General features: G+C 41.6%; 17 non-coding genes across 17 annotated transcripts; all 17 read left to right on the forward strand.

Annotated features, from left to right (window-relative positions):
* Positions 1 to 927: 927 nt before the first annotated feature.
* trnag-gcc (transfer RNA glycine (anticodon GCC)) lies at positions 928 to 998 on the forward strand. The gene has a single exon. It is a non-coding gene; the product is annotated as a tRNA-Gly (tRNA).
* A 441-nt stretch (positions 999 to 1439) lies between these two features.
* trnag-gcc (transfer RNA glycine (anticodon GCC)) lies at positions 1440 to 1510 on the forward strand. The gene has a single exon. It is a non-coding gene; the product is annotated as a tRNA-Gly (tRNA).
* A 400-nt stretch (positions 1511 to 1910) lies between these two features.
* On the forward strand, positions 1911 to 1981 carry trnag-gcc (transfer RNA glycine (anticodon GCC)). The gene has a single exon. It is a non-coding gene; the product is annotated as a tRNA-Gly (tRNA).
* A 951-nt stretch (positions 1982 to 2932) lies between these two features.
* On the forward strand, positions 2933 to 3003 carry trnag-gcc (transfer RNA glycine (anticodon GCC)). Its single transcript has one exon. It is a non-coding gene; the product is annotated as a tRNA-Gly (tRNA).
* Positions 3004 to 3444: 441 nt separating this feature from the next.
* trnag-gcc (transfer RNA glycine (anticodon GCC)) lies at positions 3445 to 3515 on the forward strand. The gene has a single exon. It is a non-coding gene; the product is annotated as a tRNA-Gly (tRNA).
* Positions 3516 to 4213: 698 nt separating this feature from the next.
* Positions 4214 to 4284, forward strand: trnag-gcc (transfer RNA glycine (anticodon GCC)). The gene has a single exon. It is a non-coding gene; the product is annotated as a tRNA-Gly (tRNA).
* A 441-nt stretch (positions 4285 to 4725) lies between these two features.
* trnag-gcc (transfer RNA glycine (anticodon GCC)) lies at positions 4726 to 4796 on the forward strand. Its single transcript has one exon. It is a non-coding gene; the product is annotated as a tRNA-Gly (tRNA).
* A 1371-nt stretch (positions 4797 to 6167) lies between these two features.
* trnag-gcc (transfer RNA glycine (anticodon GCC)) lies at positions 6168 to 6238 on the forward strand. Its single transcript has one exon. It is a non-coding gene; the product is annotated as a tRNA-Gly (tRNA).
* A 441-nt stretch (positions 6239 to 6679) lies between these two features.
* On the forward strand, positions 6680 to 6750 carry trnag-gcc (transfer RNA glycine (anticodon GCC)). The gene has a single exon. It is a non-coding gene; the product is annotated as a tRNA-Gly (tRNA).
* A 442-nt stretch (positions 6751 to 7192) lies between these two features.
* On the forward strand, positions 7193 to 7263 carry trnag-gcc (transfer RNA glycine (anticodon GCC)). Its single transcript has one exon. It is a non-coding gene; the product is annotated as a tRNA-Gly (tRNA).
* A 440-nt stretch (positions 7264 to 7703) lies between these two features.
* Positions 7704 to 7774, forward strand: trnag-gcc (transfer RNA glycine (anticodon GCC)). Its single transcript has one exon. It is a non-coding gene; the product is annotated as a tRNA-Gly (tRNA).
* Positions 7775 to 7924: 150 nt separating this feature from the next.
* trnag-gcc (transfer RNA glycine (anticodon GCC)) lies at positions 7925 to 7995 on the forward strand. Its single transcript has one exon. It is a non-coding gene; the product is annotated as a tRNA-Gly (tRNA).
* A 935-nt stretch (positions 7996 to 8930) lies between these two features.
* Positions 8931 to 9001, forward strand: trnag-gcc (transfer RNA glycine (anticodon GCC)). Its single transcript has one exon. It is a non-coding gene; the product is annotated as a tRNA-Gly (tRNA).
* Positions 9002 to 9954: 953 nt separating this feature from the next.
* Positions 9955 to 10025, forward strand: trnag-gcc (transfer RNA glycine (anticodon GCC)). Its single transcript has one exon. It is a non-coding gene; the product is annotated as a tRNA-Gly (tRNA).
* Positions 10026 to 10975: 950 nt separating this feature from the next.
* On the forward strand, positions 10976 to 11046 carry trnag-gcc (transfer RNA glycine (anticodon GCC)). The gene has a single exon. It is a non-coding gene; the product is annotated as a tRNA-Gly (tRNA).
* Positions 11047 to 11487: 441 nt separating this feature from the next.
* trnag-gcc (transfer RNA glycine (anticodon GCC)) lies at positions 11488 to 11558 on the forward strand. The gene has a single exon. It is a non-coding gene; the product is annotated as a tRNA-Gly (tRNA).
* Positions 11559 to 16209: 4651 nt separating this feature from the next.
* Positions 16210 to 16279, forward strand: trnag-gcc (transfer RNA glycine (anticodon GCC)). Its single transcript has one exon. It is a non-coding gene; the product is annotated as a tRNA-Gly (tRNA).
* Positions 16280 to 17832: the final 1553 nt, after the last annotated feature.

Raw genomic sequence — 17832 nt, forward strand, 5'->3', positions numbered from 1 at the left:
GAGTCTTTGTTATCTGGTTTTTAGTTTTGATACATGTGACTTGATTTAATCAAACTCAACATTTCAAAACATGATTTGTACAGAATCCATATACTAAGCAGATATGGTGAGCTTGGCAGGTAGGGCTCCTTGACAAGCCCTTGCAGGCAAGTATTGATGTTCAATGGTAGAATTCACTCCTGCCTCATAGGAGACCTGGGTTTGATTCCCGGCCAATGCAGGAGAGGCTGCTACTTTATGACAACCTTGTAAAAATGCTCCACGAGGCAGTCATTTTGGATACAGCCTCGTCAGCTACTTTTTTTCTGTTTTCTTGTTTTGATTTGTGTTACTTGATTTCATGAAACTCAACATTTCAAAACTTGTGTTCTGGCTATGCTGAAAAATTTTGTATGCTGAGTTCGGCAGCTAGGGCTTCTAGACTAGTCCTGAAAGAGAAGCATTGGTGGTTCAGTGGTAGAATTGTCCCCTGCCACGCGGGAGACCTGGGTCCGTTTCCCAGCCAATGCAAGTGAGTCTTTGTTATCTGCTTTTTAGTTTTGATGCGTGTGACTTGATTTAATCAAACTGAACATTTCAAAACATGATTTGTACAGAATCCATGTACTAAGCACATATGGTGAGCTTGGCAGGTAGGGCTTCTTGACAAGCCCTTGCAGGCAAGCATTGATGTTTAAAGTTAGAATTCACTCCTGCCTCACGCGAAACCTGGGTTTGATGCTCCTTCTTGACAATCTTGTTAGAATGCTCCACGATGCAGTCACATTGGATTAGGTGTGGTCATCAGCTTTTTATCTGCTTCCTGTTTTGATATGTGTGACTTGATTTCATGAAACTCAACATTTCAAACTTGTGTTCTGGCTATGCTTAAAAATGTTGTATGGTGATTTCGGCAGCTAGGGCTTCTAGACTAACTTTCAATGACAAGCATTGGTGGTTCAGTGGTAGAATTCTCGCCTGCCACGCGGGAGACCCGGGTCCGATTCCCGGCCAATGCAAGGGAGTCTTGCTTATCTGCTTTATAGTTTTAATACGTGTGACTTGATTTAATCAAACTCAACATTTCAAAACATGATTTGTACAGAATCCATATACTAAGCACATATGGTGAGTGTGGCAGGTAGAGCTTCTTGACAAGCCCTTGCAGGCAAGTATTGATGTTCAATGGTAGAATTCACTCCTGCCTCACGGGAGACCTGGGTTTGATTCCCGGCCAATGCAGGAGAGGCTGCTCCTTTATGACAAGCTTGTAAAAATGCTCCACGAGGCGGTCATTTTTGATACAGCCTAGTCAGCTACTTTTTTCTGATTTCTTGTTTTGATTTGTGTGACTTGATTTCATGAAACTCAACATTTCAAAAATTGTTTTCTGGCTATGCTCAAAAATGTTTTATGCTGAGTTCGGCAGCTAGGGCTTCTAGACTAGCCCCGAAAGAGAAGCATTGGTGGTTCAGTGGTAGAATTCTCGCCTGCCACGCGGGAGACCCGGGTCCGATTCCCGGCCAATGCAAATGAGTCTTTGTTATCTGCTTTTTAGTTTTGATACGTGTGACTTGATTTAATCAAACTCAACATTTCAAAACATGATTTGTACAGAATCCATATACTAACTTGCAGGCAAGTATTGATGTTCAATGGTAGAATTCACTCCTGCCTCATAGGAGACCTGGGTTTGATTCCCGGCCAATGCAGGAGAGGCTGCTACTTTATGACAACCTTGTAAAAATGCTCCACGAGGCAGTCATTTTGGATACAGCCTCGTCAGCTACTTTTTTTCTGATTTCTTGTTTTGATTTGTGTTACTTGATTTCATGAAACTCAACATTTCAAAACTTGTGTTCTGGCTATGCTGAAAAATGTTGTATGCTGAGTTCGGCAGCTAGGGCTTCTAGACTAGCCCTGAAAGAGAAGCATTGGTGGTTCAGTGGTAGAATTCTCGCCTGCCACGCGGGAGACCAGGGTCCGATTCCCGGCCAATGCAAATGAGTCTTTGTTATCTGCTTTTTAGTTTTGATACGTGTGACTTGATTTAATCAAACTCAACATTTCAAAACATGATTTGTACAGAATCCATATACTAAGCACATATGGTGAACGTGGCAGGTAGGGCTTCTTGACAAGCCCTTGCAGCAAGTATTGATGTTCAATGGTAGAATTCACTCCTGCCTCACGAGAGACCTGGGTTTGATTCCCGGCCAATGCAGGAGAGGCTGCTCCTTTATAACAACTTGGTAAAATGCTCCACGAGGCAGTCATTTTGGATACAGCCTGGTCAGCTACTTTTTTCTGATTTCTTGTTTTGATTTGTGTTACTTGATTTCATGAAACTCAACATTTCAAAACTTGTGTTCTGGCTATGCTGAAAACTTTTGTATGCTGAGTTCGGCAGCTAGGGCTTCTAGACTAGCCCTGAAAGAGAAGCATTGGTGGTTCAGTGGTAGAATTCTCGCCTGCCACGCGGGAGACTCGGGTCCGTTTCCCGGCCAATGCAAGTGAGTCTTTGTTATCTGCTTTTTAGTTTTAATACGTGTGACTTGATATAATCGAACTCGACATTTTAAAACATGATTTGTACAGAATCCATGTACTAAGCACATATGGTGAGCTTGGCAGGTAGGGCTTCTTGACAAGCCCTTGCAGGCAAGCATTGATGTTCAATGGTAGAATTCACTCCTGCCTCACGCGAAACCTGGATTTGATTCGCAGCCAATTCAAGAGAGGATGCTCCTTCTTGACAATCTTGTTAGAATGCTCCACGATTCAGTCACATTGGATTAAGTGTGGTCATCTGCTTTTTATCTGCTTCCTGTTTTGATATGTGTGACTTGATTTCATGAAACTCAACATTTCAAAACTTGTGTTCTGGCTACGCTTAAAAACGTTGTATGGTGATTTCGGCACCTAGGGCTTCTAGACTAAACCTGAACAACAAGCATTGGTGGTTCAATGGTAGAATTCTCGCCTGCCACGCGGGAGACCCGGGTCCGATCCCCGGCCAATGCAAGGGAGTCTTTGTTATCTGCTTTATAGTTTTGATACGTGTGACTTGATTTAATCAAACTCAACATTTCAAAACATGATTTGTACAGAATCCATATACTAAGCACATATGGTGAGTGTGGCAGGTAGAGCTTCTTGACAAGCCCTTGCAGGCAAGTATTGATGTTCAATGGTAGAATTCACTCCTGCCTCACGGGAGACCTGGGTTTGATTCCCGGCCAATGCAGGAGAGGTTGCTCCTTTATGACAACCTTGTAAAAATGCTCCAAGAGGCAGTCATTTTTGATACAGCCTGGTCAGCTACTTTTTTCTGATTTCTTGTTTTGATTTGTGTGACTTGATTTCATGAAACTCAACATTTCAAAAATTGTGTTCTGGCTATGCTCAAAAATGTGTTATGCTGAATTCGGCAGCTAGGGCTTCTAGACTAGCCCTGAAAGAGAAGCATTGGTGGTTCAGTGGTAGAATTCTCGCCTGCCACGCGGGAGACCCGGGTCCGATTCCCTGCCAATGCAAATGAGTCTTTGTTATCTGCTTTGTAGTTTTGATACGTGTGACTTGATTTAATCAAACTCAACATGATTTGTACAGAATCCATATACTAAGCACATATGGTGAGTGTGGCAGGTAGAGCTTCTTGACAAGCCCTTGCAGGCAAGTATTGATTTTCAATGGTAGAATTCACTCCTGCCTCACGAGAGACCTGGGTTTGATTCCCGGCCAATTCAAGAGATGATGCTCCTTCTTGACAATCTTGTTAGAATGCTCCACGATGCAGTCACATTGGATTAGGTGTGGTCATCTGCTTTTTATCTGCTTCCTGTTTTGATATGTGTGACTTGATTTAATCAAACTGAACATTTCAAAACATGATTTGTACAGAATCCATGTACTAAGCACATATGGTGAGCTTGGCAGGTAGGGCTTCTTGACAAGCCCTTGCAGGCAAGCATTGATGTTTAAAGTTAGAATTCACTCCTGCCTCACGCGAAACCTGGGTTTGATGCTCCTTCTTGACAATCTTGTTAGAATGCTCCACGATGCAGTCACATTGGATTAGGTGTGGTCATCTGCTTTTTATCTGCTTCCTGTTTTGATATGTGTGACTTGATTTCATGAAACTCAACATTTCAAACTTGTGTTCTGGCTATGCTTAAAAATGTTGTATGGTGATTTCGGCAGCTAGGGCTTCTAGACTAACTGTCAATGACAAGCATTGGTGGTTCAGTGGTAGAATTCTCGCCTGCCACGCGGGAGACCTGGGTCCGATTCCCGGCCAATGCAAGGGAGTCTTGCTTATCTGCTTTATAGTTTTAATACGTGTGACTTGATTTAATCAAACTCAACATTTCAAAACATGATTTGTACAGAATCCATATACTAAGCACATATGGTGAGTGTGGCAGGTAGAGCTTCTTGACAAGCCCTTGCAGGCAAGTATTGATGTTCAATGGTAAAATTCACTCCTGCCTCACGAGAGTCCTGGGTTTGATTCCCGCCCAATGCAGGAGAGGCTGCTCCTTTATGACAACCTTGTAAAAATGCTCCACGATGCAGTCACATTGGATTAGGTGTGGTCATCTGCTTTTTATCTGCTTCCTGTTTTGATATGTGTGACTTGATTTCATGAAACTCAACATTTCAAACCTTGTGTTCTGGCTATGCTTAAAAATGTTGTATGGTGATTTCGGCAGCTAGGGCTTCTAGACTAACCCTCAATGATAAGCATTGGTGGTTCAGTGGTAGAATTCTCGCCTGCCACGCGGGAGACCCGGGTCCGATTCCCGGCCAATGCAAGGGAGTCTTTGTTATCTGCTTTATAGTTTTAATACGTGTGACTTGATTTAAGGTAGAGGTTCTTGACAAGCCCTTGCAGGCAAGTATTGATGTTCAATGGTAGAATTCACTCCTGCCTCACGGGAGACCTGGGTTTGATTCCCGGCTAATGCAGGAGAGGCTGCTCCTTTATGACAAGCTTGTAAAAATGCTCCACGAGGCGGTCATTTTTGATACAGCCTAGTCAGCTACTTTTTTCTGATTTCTTGTTTTGATTTGTGTGACTTGATTTTATGAAACTCAACATTTCAAAAATTGTCTCTGGCTATGCTCAAAAATGTTTTATGCTGAGTTCGGCAGCTAGGGCTTCTAGACTAGCCTTGAAAGAGAAGCATTGGTGTTTCAGTGGTAGAATTCTCGCCTGCCACGCGGGAGACCCGGGTCCGATTCCCGTCCAATGCAAATGAGTCTTTGTTATCTGCTTTTTAGTTTTGATACGTGTGACTTGATTTAATAAAACTCAACATTTCAAAACATGATTTGTACAGAATCCATATACTAAGCACATATGGTGAGTGTGGCAGGTAAGGCTTCTTGACAAGCCCTTGCAGGCAAGTATTGATGTTCAATGGTAGAATTCACTCCTGCCTCACGAGAGTCCTGGGTTTGATTCCCGGCAAATGCAGGAGAGGCTGCTCCTTTATGACAACCTTGTAAAAATGCTCCACGAGGCAGTCATTTTGGATACAGCCTGGTCAGCTACTTCTTTTCTGATTTCTTGTTTTGATTTGTGTGACTTGATTTCATGAAACTCAACATTTCAAACTTGTGTTCTGGCTATGCTGAAAAATGTTGTATGCTGAGTTCGGCAGCTAGGGCTTCTAGACTAGCCCTGAAAGAGAAGCATTGGTGGTTCAGTGGTAGAATTGTCCCCTGCCACGCGGGAGACCTGGGTCCGTTTCCCAGCCAATGCAAGTGAGTCTGTGTTATCTGCTTTTTAGTTTTGATGCGTGTGACTTGATTTAATCAAACTGAACATTTCAAAACATGATTTGTACAGAATCCATGTACTAAGCACATATGGTGAGCTTGGCAGGTAGGGCTTCTTGACAAGCCCTTGCAGGCAAGCATTGATGTTTAAAGTTAGAATTCACTCCTGCCTCACGCGAAACCTGGGTTTGATGCTCCTTCTTGACAATCTTGTTAGAATGCTCCACGATGCAGTCACATTGGATTAGATGTGGTCATCTGCTTTTTATCTGCTTCCTGTTTTGATATGTGTGACTTGATTTCATGAAACTCAACATTTCAAACTTGTGTTCTGGCTATGCTTAAAAATGTTGTATGGTGATTTCGGCAGCTAGGGCTTCTAGACTAACTTTCAATGACAAGCATTGGTGGTTCAGTGGTAGAATTCTCGCCTGCCACGCGGGAGACCCGGGTCCGATTCCCGGCCAATGCAAGGGAGTCTTGCTTATCTGCTTTATAGTTTTAATACGTGTGACTTAATTTAATCAAACTCAACATTTCAAAACATGATTTGTACAGAATCCATATACTAAGCACATATGGTGAGTGTGGCAGGTAGAGCTTCTTGACAAGCCCTTGCAGGCAAGTATTGATGTTCAATGGTAAAATTCACTCCTGCCTCACGGGAGACCTGGGTTTGATTCCCGGCCAATGCAGGAGAGGCTGCTCCTTTATGACAACCTTGTAAAAATGCTCCACGAGGCGGTCATTTCTTAAACAGCCTAGTCAGCTACTTTTTTCTGATTTCTTGTTTTGATTTGTGTGACTTGATTTCATGAAACTCAACATTTCAAAAATTGTTTTCTGGCTATGCTCAAAAATGTTTTATGCTGAGTTCGGCAGCTAGGGCTTCTAGACTAGCCCCGAAAGAGAAGCATTGGTGGTTCAGTGGTAGAATTCTGGCCTGCCACGCGGGAGACCCGGGTCCGATTCCCGGCCAATGCAAATGAGTCTTTGTTATCTGGTTTTTAGTTTTGATACATGTGACTTGATTTAATCAAACTCAACATTTCAAAACATGATTTGTACAGAATCCATATACTAAGCAGATATGGTGAGCTTGGCAGGTAGGGCTCCTTGACAAGCCCTTGCAGGCAAGTATTGATGTTCAATGGTAGAATTCACTCCTGCCTCATAGGAGACCTGGGTTTGATTCCCGGCCAATGCAGGAGAGGCTGCTACTTTATGACAACCTTGTAAAAATGCTCCACGAGGCAGTCATTTTGGATACAGCCTCGTCAGCTACTTTTTTTCTGTTTTCTTGTTTTGATTTGTGTTACTTGATTTCATGAAACTCAACATTTCAAAACTTGTGTTCTGGCTATGCTGAAAAATTTTGTATGCTGAGTTCGGCAGCTAGGGCTTCTAGACTAGTCCTGAAAGAGAAGCATTGGTGGTTCAGTGGTAGAATTCTCGCCTGCCACGCGGGAGACCCGGGTCCGATTCCCGGCCAATGCAAATGAGTCTTTGTTATCTGCTTTTTAGTTTTGATACGTGTGACTTGATTTAATCAAACTCAACATTTCAAAACATGATTTGTACAGAATCCATATACTAAGCACATATGGTGAACGTGGCAGGTAGGGCTTCTTGACAAGCCCTTGCAGGCAAGCATTGATGTTCAATGGTAGAATTCACTCCTGCCTCACGAGAGACCTGGGTTTGATTCCCGGCCAATGCAGGAGAGGCTGCTCCTTTATGACAACTTGGTAAAATGCTCCACGAGGCAGTCATTTTGGATACAGCCTGGTCAGCTACTTTTTTCTGATTTCTTGTTTTGATTTGTTTGACTTGATTTAATCAAACTCAACATTTCAAAACTTGTGTTCTGGCTATGCTGAAAAATTTTGTATGCTGAGTTCGGCAGCTAGGGCTTCTAGACTAGCCCTGAAATAGAAGCATTGGTGGTTCAGTGGTAGAATTCTCGCCTGCCACGCGGGAGACCCGGGTCCGTTTCCCGGCCAATGCAAGTGAGTCTTTGTTATCTGCTTTTTAGTTTTAATACGTGTGACTTGATTTCATGAAACTCAACATTTCAAAACTTGTGTTCTGGCTACGCTTAAAAACGTTGTATGGTGATTTCGGCAGCTACGGCTTCTAGACTAACCCTCAACAACAAGCATTGGTGGTTCAGTGGTAGAATTCTCGCCTGCCACGCGGGAGACCCGGGTCCGATTCCCGGCCAATGCAAGTGAGTCTTTGTTATCTGCTTTATAGTTTTGATACGTGTGACTTGATTTAATCAAACTCAACATTTCAAAACATGATTTGTACATAATCCATATACTAAGCACATATGGTGAGTGTGGCAGGTAGGGCTTCTTGACAAGCCCTTGCAGGCAAGTATTGATGTTCAATGGTAGAATTCACTCCTGCCTCACAGGAGACCTGGGTTTGATTCCCGGCCAATGCAGGAGAGGTTGCTCCTTTATGACAACCTCGTAAAAATGCTCCAAGAGGCAGTCATTTTTGATACAGCCTGGTCAGCTACTTTTTTCTGATTTCTTGTTTTGATTTGTGTGACTTGATTTCATGAAACTCAACATTTCAAAAATTGTGTTCTGGCTATGCTCAAAAATGTGTTATGCTGAATTCGGCAGCTAGGGCTTCTAGACTAGCCCTGAAAGAGAAGCATTGGTGATTCAGTGGTTGAATTCTCGCCTGCCACGCGGGAGACCCGGGTCCGATTCCCAGCCAATGCAAATGAGTCTTTGTTATCTGCTTTGTAGTTTTGATACGTGTGACTTGATTTAATCAAACTCAACATGATTTGTACAGAATCCATATACTAAGCACATATGGTGAGTGTGGCAGGTAGAGCTTCTTGACAAGCCCTTGCAGGCAAGTATTGATGTTCAATGGTAGAATTCACTCCTGCCTCACGAGAGACCTGGGTTTGATTCCCGGCCAATGCAGGAGATGATGCTCCTTCTTGACAATCTTGTTAGAATGCTCCACGACGCAGTCACATTGGATCATCTGCTTTTTTTATCTGCTTCCTGTTTTGATATGTGTGACTTGATTTCATGAAACTCAACATTTCAAAACGTGTGTTCTGGCTACGCTTAAAAACGTTGTATGGTTATTTGGGCACCTAGGGCTTCTAGACTAACCCTGAATGACAAGCATTGGTGGTTCAGTGGTAGAATTCTCGCCTGCCACGCGGGAGACCCGGGTCCGATTCCCGGCCATTGCAAGTGAGTCTTTGTTATCTGCTTTTTAGTTTTGATACGTGTGACTTGATTTAATCAAACTCAACATTTCAAAACATGATTTGTACAGAATCCATATACTAAGCACATATGTTTAACGTGGCAGGTAAGGCTTCTTGACAAGCCCTTGCAGGCAAGTATTGATGTTCAATGGTAGAATTCACTCCTGCCTCACGAGAGTCCTGGGTTTGATTCCCGGCCAATGCAGGAGAGGCTGCTCCTTTATGACAACCTTGTAAAAATGCTCCACGAGGCAGTCATTTTGGATACTGCCTGGTCAGCTACTTCTTTTCTGATTTCTTGTTTTGATTTGTGTGACTTGATTTCATGAAACTCAACATTTCAAACTTGTGTTCTGGCTATGCTGAAAAATGTTGTATGCTGAGTTCGGCAGCTAGGGCTTCTAGACTAGCCCTGAAAGAGAAGCATTGGTGGTTCAGTGGTAGAATTCTCGCCTGCCACGCGGGAGACCCAGGTCCGATTCCCGGCCAATGGAAGTGAGTCTTTGTTATCTGCTTTTTAGTTTTAATACGTGTGACTTGATTTAATCAAACTCGACATTTCAAAACATGATTTGTACAGAATCCATGTACTAAGCACATATGGTGAGCTTGGCAGGTAGGGCTTCTTGACAAGCCCTTGCAGGCAAGCATTGATGTTCAATGGTAGAATTCACTCCTGCCTCACGCGAAACCTGGATTTGATTCCCAGCCAATTCAAGAGAGGATGCTCCTTCTTGACAATCTTGTTAGAATGCTCCACGATGCAGTTACATTGGATTAAGTGTGGTCATCTGCTTTTTATCTGCTTCCTGTTTTGATATGTGTGACTTGATTTCATGAAACTCAACATTTCAAAACTTGTGTTCTGGCTATTCTTAAAAATGTTGTATGGTGATTTCGGCAGCTAGGGCTTCTAGACTAACCCTCAACAACAAGCATTGGTGGTTCAGTGGTAGAATTCTCGCCTGCCACGCGGGAGACCCGGGTCCGATTCCCGGCCAATGCAAGTGAGTCTTTGTTATCTGCTTTATAGTTTTAATACGTGTGACTTGATTTAATCAAACTCAACATTTCAAAACATGATTTGTACAGAATCCATATACTAAGCACATATGGTGAGTGTGGCAGGTAGAGCTTCTTGACAAGCCCTTGCAGGCAAGTATTGATGTTCAATGGTAGAATTCACTCCTGTCTCACGGGAGACCTGGGTTTGATTCCCGGCCAATGCAGGAGAGGCTGCTCCTTTATGACAACCTTGTAAAAATGCTCCAAGAGGCAGTCATTTTTGATACAGTCTGGTCAGCTACTTTTTTCTGATTTCTTGTTTTGATTTGTGACTTGATTTCATGAAACTCAACATTTCAAAAATTGTGTTCTGGCTATGCTCAAAAATGTTTTATGCTGAGTTCGGCTGCTAGGGCTTCTAGACTAGCCCTGAAAGAGAAGCATTGGTGGTTCAGTGGTAGAATTCTCGCCTGCCACGCGGGAGATCGGGTCCGATTCCCGGCCAATGCAAATGAGTCTTTGTTATCTGCTTTTTAGTTTTGATACGTGTGACTTGATTTAATCAAACTCAACATTTCAAAACATGATTTGTACAGAATCCATATACTAAGCACATATGGTGAGTGTGGCAGGTAGAGCTTCTTGACAAGCCCTTGCAGGCAAGTATTGATGTTCAATGGTAGAATTCACTCCTGCCTCACGAGAGACCTGGGTTTGATTCTCGGCCAATGCAGGAGAGGCTGCTCCTTTATGACAACCTTGTAAAAATGCTCCACGAGGCAGTCATTTTGGATACAGCCTGGTCAGCTACTTCTTTTCTGATTTCTTGTTTTGATTTGTGTGACTTGATTTCATGAAACTCAACATTTCAAACTTGTGTTCTGGCTATGCTGAAAAATGTTGTATGCTGAGTTCGGCAGCTAGGGCTTCTAGACTAGCCCTGAAAGAGAAGCATTGGTGGTTCAGTGGTAGAATTCTCGCCTGCCACGCGGGAGACCCGGGTCCGATTCCCGGCCAATGCAAGTGAGTCTTTGTTATCTGCTTTTTAGTTTTAATACGTGTGACTTGATTTAATCAAACTCGACATTTCAAAACATGATTTGTACAGAATCCATTTACTAAGCACATATGGTGAGCTTGGCAGGTAGGGCTTCTTGACAAGCCCTTGCAGGCAAGCATTGATGTTCAATGGTAGAATTCACTCCTGCCTCACGCGAAACCTGGATTTGATTCCCAGCCAATTCAAGAGAGGATGCTCCTTCTTGACAATCTTGTTAGAATGCTCCACGATGCAGTCACATTGGATTAAGTGTGGTCATCTGCTTTTTATCTGCTTCCTGTTTTGATATGTGTGACTTGATTTCATGAAACTCAACATTTCAAAACTTGTGTTCTGGCTATGCTTAAAAATTTTGTATGGTGATTTCGGCAGCTAGGGCTTCTAGACTAACCCTCAACAGCAAGCATTGGTGGTTCAGTGGTAGAATTCTCGCCTGCCACGCGGGAGACCCGGGTCCGATTCCCGGCCAATGCAAGTGAGTCTTTGTTATCTGCTTTATAGTTTTAATACGTGTGACTTGATTTAATCAAACTCAACATTTCAAAACATGATTTGTACAGAATCCATATACTAAGCACATATGGTGAGTGTGGCAGGTAGAGCTTCTTGACAAGCCCTTGCAGGCAAGTATTGATGTTCAATGGTAGAATTCACTCCTGCCTCACGGGAGACCTGGGTTTGATTCCCGGCCAATGCAGGAGAGGCTGCTCCTTTATGACAACCTTGTAAAAATGCTCCAAGAGGCAGTCATTTTTGATACAGTCTGGTCAGCTACTTTTTTCTGATTTCTGGTTTTGATTTGTGACTTGATTTCATGAAACTCAACATTTCAAAAATTGTGTTCTGGCTATGCTCAAAAATGTTTTATGCTGAGTTCGGCAGCTAGGGCTTCTAGACTAGCCCTGAAAGAGAAGCATTGGTGGTTCAGTGGTAGAATTCTCGCCTGCCACGTGGGAGATCGGGTCCGATTCCCGGCCAATGCAAATGAGTCTTTGTTATCTGCTTTTTAGTTTTGATACGTGTGACTTGATTTAATCAAACTCAACATTTCAAAACATGATTTGTACAGAATCCATGTACATATGGCAATAGGGCATGCACATATGGTGAGCGTGATCCTCACATAATTTTTTTACGTAATCCAAAACATTCCCTGGTGGATCAAACGTCTTCCACTGATCTGCCAAAACGGCAATAGGGCCCCTGACAGTGTGTCCAAACACTAATTCATTAGGACTGAACCCTATGCTCTCTTGCACGACTTCACAAATAGCTAATAACATCCAAGGAATCCCCTCTTCCCAGTCACAGTCCAGTTCAACGCAATAAGATCTCAGAAGTGACTTCAGAGTCTGATGGAATCTTTCTAGCGCCCCCTGACTCTGAGGATGATAAGCACTGGAGATGTTATGTGTGACCTTAAGTTGTCGCATGACTTTAGAAAAGTGTTGAGACATAAAGTTTGAGCCTTGATTAGACTGAATATTTTTCGGTATGCCGAAAATTGACATAAAACTAGTCAAAGCCTTTAAAATTGCCTTAGTAGTGATAGATCTCAAGGGGTAAGCTGCAGGGTAACGTGTCAGGGTACCCGCGGAGTCTTAAAAGTCTTGAAAAAGTATTGAATTTCATTTTCCCATATTAAGGCCTTAAAAGGTATTGAATTTCACCTCAAAGTCTTGAATTTTTCACGGAGGTCTTAATTTTTCAAATGATCAATAGATTTATATGCTGTTATTTCAGACACAAAACTCGTGTGCACAAAAACCACGCACGAGCGACAGATACGAGCGCAGAACACTATCCATGTTTGGAAAAGAATCTTAGCGAGCGCGCAGAACACTATCCACACGCGGGAAAGCATTCTCGCGTGTTCACAGAAAACGTCCTCCCGAGAGCGCACCTCTGTTCAAAGCGCACAAATGCAGTCACGCGAGCAAAGTAAAAAGTTAAGTAAAAAGTTAAGTAAAAAGGCTGGGATGATAAAATAAAGGCTGGGATGAGCGCTCGTTCGACTCTCCCTATGCACTCGCAGCTGCACAACACGCACTTGCTCGATCAAGTTGACTTTGGGACTGTGGGGCGGGACAATGACGGGTGTCCTCGCACCTGTGATCGGTTGTTTGATTTAATCAGTGACACACACAATAGTGATGCAAAGTCTGATTCATTTTCGCGAACCGGCTCTTTTCGGACAGTTCGGCTCATTGAACCGGTTCAACCGGTTCCTGACGTCATCAAGAAATGACATTACTACGCATTTATTGTATCAATGAAACATTCAAATTAAATCGTTTGTGTCAACACATTAAAACATTTAAATAGATAGTTGTTTTTTGTGAAGGCATAGCTGATTTATTGCCTTGCATTCACAAGTTAGTAATGTTTGTGGTCACAGTTTAAATCGCGGATCATAAATAATAAATAAATAGTGAATGCCAGATATAACTGACCAGTTTTGACAAGCCTACAACTTGAATAAGATTCCTAAAAGACACTGATGCACAATTGCGGATGTGTGTAAGTATAAATAATAAATAAACGTGTGTGTTAAACTCATTGGTCTTCCTTAAACAACTACAATATGATTTGCATGCAAAATAAATCGTATCAAAACTAAAGCTTTCTAATAAAACAAGCATATCAAGAAACTAATAAAACAAAAAACTTCGCGCATCAGGCTCGTTGAAATCCTCGGTGATTCACACGCAGTGTCAGCAACTCATCCGTCAGAATCGTCGGCAATCATCGACAAACTTCGTTCGGTTCTTTATGAGTCCGACGTGCTATTTCGGCTGTGCGTCCTGCGTCATCAACCCGGAACCTATGCCCAAAACTAAAGTTCGATTCAGTTCGATTTGCGAACCGGCTCGACCGGTTACTTCCTGAGAACCGGCTCAAAAGAACGATTCGTTCAAGAACCTAACATCACTAACACACAATCTTCTGTTCCACAAAGTCTCTAGGAAATCTAGGTAGAGAAGACACGTTTTAATATGATCATTATGTCGAGAAGGTAATTTATATGTTAAACAAAAGTCTGTGATCCATGCAATAATAAGTTGCAAACAATAACGCAAATTTGAAAGCTATTATATATTTTGTTTACTGTTTAATTAGATAATATCATCTTACAATATACTATAGGCTACGTATTTACATTGTCACACTAAATAAGCTTTAGAAAACTTTAGTATGGTCCTGTATAAAGATTAACAGAACAGATTCACAGAAATATATCTATATATGAGCTTGTGTCCAGTTTTTTGTTTGGTGCAGTGAACAGATCTCTTGTCTTTTTAGCGTCAAAATAGCATTACATTTTAATTTGTTGTTGTGTTTGAGGGGTTTTTGTTTCATTTGCCATAATATGGTTAATTTTGTTTGTCAGTATTGTTCTGGTTCAGAGCATTAGTGATGAGTGTTATTAGATGTTGTTATTATCTTAACTATATTAAACAGCAAAAAATTAATACCTTAAAATTGGTGTTATTGTTTGGTTTGCAGCTTATTTCATGGATCAACAAGGCTATTTTTTTAACATAAATTACCTTATCCGACAAAATGGTCATATTAAAACGTGGAGGGCTGCACAAGATAAAGAGGAGGGCCGCTTGTGGCCCCTGGCCCTCTAGTTGCCCATCCCTGATTTAGGAATTTTCAAATTTACAATAAATATACATTTAAATCTATTTGATTGTTGGTTTTGATTGTTGGGTAAAGATAAGGGTTAGGCCGTTTGGGCCTCGGGCTCAGCCTTTCAGAGGCATGTTGTCATGAATGTTCAAACACTTGAAAATAGTAATTATTTGAGGTATATTACGTTATTTAAAATGATTTATTCTACCCGAATGGGTGCGATGTAGGTATTAAATTTCATTTGAAGTGGTATTAAAAAGGTCTTAAAAAGCCTTGAATTTAGGTTTGACAATCCTGGGGGTACCCTGCGTGTAGACTGACACATTACAGTAAGCAAATAAGCATGTCCAGCCTTAGATTGCGGTAAAGGACCTACGCAATCGATTATTAAATGTTCGAATGGGTTAGTAACCGTAGCTATAGGCTGTAAAGGAGCCAACGGAATTTTCTGATTTGGCTTCCCAGTCATTTGGCATGTATGACAGGACCGAATGTAGTTAATCACATCGCGTTTGACTCTAGGCCAATAGAATTCACTCAAAATTCTGTCATAGGTCTTTCGAACACCCATATGACCCGCAACGCCCTCATGAGACAACTGTAAGACGCATTGACGAAAGGTAGCAGGAACCACAATTTGGATTTTGGGATCTAAAACAGGTTCAGAACCTATAGGTTGTTTCCTACAAAGTACTCCATCTCTAAGGAAGTAAACAGGAAATAATTTTTGATCACCTCCTTCGTCCACCAAAGAAACAGATCCTGAAGGGTGCAATCCAACTTTTGTTCTTTGATTAATTCATCTCGGGTCACACTATAAAGTGGAGATAAAGAACAAGCATTAAAAAGATGGTCACCACAGTGAAATAGACTTTTAGGCATGGAATCAGACTTGACCATATTGTCAATAACAGGCTGAGAAACTACAGGTCTGTCATTTATTAAAACCTTATGTGACTCCTGTTTCGAACCGCAACATAAACGAGGGGGTCAGACACCAGTTCAGTAATCATAAGAATTTATTTAAACATAACAAAAACCACCCACTACAAAACATAAGTCTAGGGAAAAATAATGAAACAAAAGAAATGACAAACAAAATTATTATAACAAATATAAAAGCTTACATGATATAAGAAAGCATAAACAAAACAGTATCTCAATGAGAGGTAATGAGCCTCTCTTGAGTTCAAATTGTCAGAGAGTGTGTGTGTGACGGCAGACCAGAACCACTGCTCAGCTTTTATACACACCCCTGTTCCTCAATTAATATTTAGGATAAGCTCTGGGAACTGTCACCATCAGGGATGTAGAGCACTTAGGTTCGTCACAGTGTGGTCATCTGCTTTTTATCTGCTTCCTGTTTTGATATGTGTGACTTGATTTCATGAAACTCAACATTTCAAAAATTGTGTTCTGGCTATGCTCAAAAATGTTTTATGCTGAGTTCGGCAGCTAGGGCTTCTAGACTAGCCCTGAAAGAGAAGCATTGGTGGTTCAGTGGTAGAATTCTCGCCTGCCACGCGGGAGACCCGGTTCGATTCCCAGCCAATGCAAATGAGTCTTTGTTATCTGCTTTTTAGTTTTGATACGTGTGACTTGATTTAATCAAACTCAACATTTCAAAACATGATTTGTACAGAATCCATGTATTAAGCACATATGGTGAGCTTGGCAGGTAGCAGTGGCGGAGTGGCAATCGGGAGAGTCGGGACTTTTCCCGGTGGGCCGGTAGTGTTTTAAGGCTGCGAGGGCTGGTCTGATAATAGCCGTGCTTTCAGTCTTTAGTCATGCACTCCGGCCACAATAAAACCTATTTATCATATATTTAATATGCTTCAGCGCTCAAAATTTATCTGGCCGCGCCGCTCTATCAAGCCTGTCTCCCCTCGAGTTCTATCAGCCAATCAAAAAATAAAGAAAGAGGCTACACAATAGCCAATCAGAAAATAGGACTGTTGTATCTGGGTAAGATTTAATGCAACAACCAATAAAAAAGCATAGAGTCGCACACCCATCGAGGAATGGAGCTCCGAGCATCACTTTGAACTGTACAGAGTAAGTCTGATCTTCTATTTTAATGTTACAACAAATGCACAACTTTGACACAAACAATGACAACTTGACTGCTGTTAGTGAATGTTTCCCAGATAATCAGCATCAGTTTTTCACGAGTGTCTGTAACTTAGCCAACAGTTTACAGCCTGTTCACTGACAACACCTGCTCAGAACACCTAAGTTAGTTTAAGCCTCGTTTTATTTTCGTTATCACACGATGACTGACATTTTGTCACATAAAATATCTCTCTCCAAACAGGCTTAAAAATTTTATAAGCAACTGCTTTGCAACCAAAGTAAGCTTTAGCTTACCTAAAACTAGGGAACTGTTGACTTTAAGATCTTTTAATTAATAATTATTACACTTGGTATTTCATGTTGTTTTGCAGTCATTTTATTGTAATTTTAGATTTCAGCATTTGCTTATTTACAGCGAACCATTTTCTTTTTTCTTTTTTTTAACCACAGAGGGCTGGTGGTCTATGGAATTTCCCGGTAGATTTTTGGGTCCCACTCCGCCCCTGGTCTGCAATGTAAAAAGATAAACCTTAGCATTATCAGGAAAGGGATCAAACTGGTGTTTCTGAATGTCCTGAGGCTGGGTTAAGGCCGAATTGAAGAAAAATATTTGATGGCAATCGGTTAATATCTTTATCTCATTTTCAACAGGTGGCATTTAGCAGCGTTTGCTCATATGGGGTGGTTTCCCAGACAGGGCTCATCTTAGTCCTAGACTAAAATGCATTTTTGAGCTGCCTTAATTTAAAAACATCATGGACAGATGTATCTTAACATTTATCAGTGCCATTCAGTGCTTTAAGTGACGGTACTCCAATTTTTTTTTTTTTTTTTTTGCTGACTCGACTCCTATATTGAAGGGGTTTATATATTCAGCAGTCAACAGACGACCTTGTAAAAAAGAATAAATCCTTTTATAAGTTTGTGGATTTGCTTGAGAAATATCTACTGAACATAAATAAAATGTGCAAAAGGTAGATGTGTGAGTAAAATTTTCAGCATGGTTAAAGATAGAAAGAGCTTGAAAAAAAAC

Source organism: Paramisgurnus dabryanus, chromosome 18 (assembly GCF_030506205.2).
Source record: "Paramisgurnus dabryanus chromosome 18, PD_genome_1.1, whole genome shotgun sequence".
Classification (NCBI taxonomy): Eukaryota; Metazoa; Chordata; class Actinopteri; order Cypriniformes; family Cobitidae; genus Paramisgurnus; species Paramisgurnus dabryanus.